Source organism: Pteropus alecto, unplaced genomic scaffold (assembly GCF_000325575.1).
Source record: "Pteropus alecto unplaced genomic scaffold, ASM32557v1 scaffold10, whole genome shotgun sequence".
NCBI lineage: Eukaryota > Metazoa > Chordata > Mammalia > Chiroptera > Pteropodidae > Pteropus > Pteropus alecto.
Genome location: NW_006431210.1, coordinates 9,310,882 through 9,313,595, shown reverse-complemented (window position 1 = coordinate 9,313,595; position 2,714 = coordinate 9,310,882). Strand labels below are relative to the sequence as shown.

Genomic DNA, 2,714 nt, shown 5'->3' with positions numbered 1-2,714 from the left:
TTTTAAATTAAGGTTTTTGGGCGGTGCTTCAGTCTCACCCCCAGGTTCTGGGATTTTTGCATTGTTATCTTGTCTATGGATAGGTGCTAGTTGGTCTTCTTGTGAGGGGCACTAAAGTCCCCATCTTGATGACCTCACCTGAAATTTTTTATTCCTTATTTTTTTCAATTTTATTTTATTTCATTTGTTTTTTTTTTTTTTTATGCCTACAGCACCTGGTCTTCCTAAGTGGTCTCCAATCCAAGTGCTAACAAGGGCCGACACTGCTTAGCTTCCGAGATCAGATGAGATCAGGCACTTTCAGGGTAGCATGGCTGTAGACCTTTTTCAATTTTATTGAATGACTTTGTCACTTACAGATATGACCATATTTTTTCTCATTTGACTTATTAATTTAATGACATATTAATAGGTTACCTAATATTTAACTATCTTTTCATTAATGGGAAAAAATACTATTAGAGTGCTATTGGGTTTTGTTTGTTACTATTTTAACGAATAATTTTGCACCAAATAGTAATTAACTTGGTTGGATTTCTATATCACTATGCAAATTTTATCTTTTATAGGTTGGTATTTACATTAAGATGGTTTTAAAAAATATTTTGGAAATATTTTTCTATTACACACTGAAAAAAATTTATTTGCATTGTCTTTTTCTTTAAGGATTGAGTGTACTTAAATTCCTAAATTCTCTATGCCTGGTAAATGTTGGCATCAGGTCTTTAGCTGTTTTCATAATTTTTACCATGGTGAATTTTTTTACATAATAATAAGATGAACATCTACTATTCACTGCCCAGATTAAGAAATAGAATGTTGCTATACTTTAGAAGCTTTTTGTATGACCATCCCAAATTTTACCCCACTCCCTCCCTCTCAAGTTAGCAACATCTTAAATTTTGTGTTAATCATCCCTCTGTTTTCAAACACAGGTTTCAACACCTGTGTTTGTATTCCTAAACTAAGTATGGCTTGTTTTTTGTGCTTTATGTACTTGGAATGAAGCTAAATATATACTTTTTATGATGTGCATTTACTTACCATAAGTTTTAAAGCATCATCTGTATTGATGGATGCAACTGCAGTTCATTCATTTTTGTATATGCCACAACTTAATAATCCATTTTGCTCTTCATAGATATTTGGGTGATTTGCATTTTTTCTTCCTTGAACATTCTTGTACGTATCTCTCAATGTATATTTTTAGGAGTTTTAATAGTATATAAAACTGGTAATGTAATTGTATTGTAAGATACATGTATGTCAAAAGGGAAATGTCAACAGCTTTTTTAAGTGCACTTACGATTTACACTTTTCAACAAAAAAAAGAATTGCCATTGCTCCATATATTCTTACCAAAATTTGCTATCATGATACTTTAAAATGTTTTCCAGTGAGATAGAGTGAAATTATATCTTATTGTGATTTAAATTTATATTTCTTCAAGAAATAATGAAGTTGAAACTTTTTAAAATATATGTTTGTTTGCCACTTGGGTTTCTTTATCTGTTGCACATTTTTCCTTTTGCGTTGTCTTGACTTTTTTCTTACTTTTTTTTGTAATTACGATAATATTCCTTTACCAATTTTTGGTTTTCAAATATATTCTGCTGTTTTTATTATTGTTGGAGGAGGTCATCAAAGAGGATGTGAGCACTGGCTGACTTGTAAGCTGGACCCTGGCGAAGCAACCCGAGGCTCCTCATTCCTTCCCTGCCTGTCCTGGGAACGTACATTCCACCCACCATTCTCACGCTAGGAACCATTTTCAAGGGCGGAACCTTGGGAGGTGTTGTTGAGACCGTCTGGACAGAATACGTGACTGAACCACGTTAAGGCTTCTATATAAAGGTTTAAGATTCTGGCGGGTGGTTGGGGAGCTCTACTGTCTTGTGACCGCCGGAGAAGAACCTTGTAAGTAAACACCTTAGCTTGTTAAACCTGCCGCCTACCAATCTCGAGTGGCCTCTTTATTTGGTCTTCCTTATCCCCTGTGTACGGGGGCCAGTTTGTGAACCAACACTTACATAGAAATTTCTTATTTTAAGGTGGTAGATTTTATTATTTTTCTAAATTGTGGTTTGCTGTCTTTTATATCTTAAATCCTGTTCTATCCAGAGACCTATACAAGTTTAACAGATTTTACTTTCATATTTGCATATGTGAGCCACTTGGCATTGTGTTTTTGACAAAATTATGTGATTAAGTTCCATTTAAAACTTTTGACATACATAACTAATGACCCTAGGGTCATTATTAAGTAATCAATCAGTGCACCATTGATTGGAAATGCCCACAGTATAATAATGGAAGCTTCCACAGATGTGAGAGTTTATGTATGAGCTCTTAATTCTTTTTGTTGTTTTTCTATTAGACTGTTCTATTTGTTCATCTTTGTACTTTTAGCATATTGTCTTCATTATTATAGCTTTAAAATCCGTCTTGATATTTAACAAGGCAAGTCTTCCTCTTTGTTCTTTTCACTGTCTTAGCTGTTATTGCTCTTTGTTTTTCCTCATAAATTTTACAATAGCTCATTGAGTACCTGGGGAGTGGTGGGGGGAGCTTTGGGATTTTGATCAATATTCTATCAACGCTGTTAGTCGGTTTGAAGAATTGACATCTTTATGGCATTGACTTGTATTATCCAGAAACTAGGTATATCTTGCTGTTTATTTAGGACTTCTTTAATGATTCATTAGTTTTATCCT

The 2,714-nt window shown here is 33.7% G+C and overlaps 1 pseudogene; it reads right to left on the bottom strand.

The window, feature by feature from the left end:
• Nucleotides 1-203: 203 nt before the first annotated feature.
• LOC112470294 lies at nt 204-322 on the bottom strand (annotated as a pseudogene).
• Between the last annotated feature and the right edge of the window lie 2,392 nt (nt 323-2,714).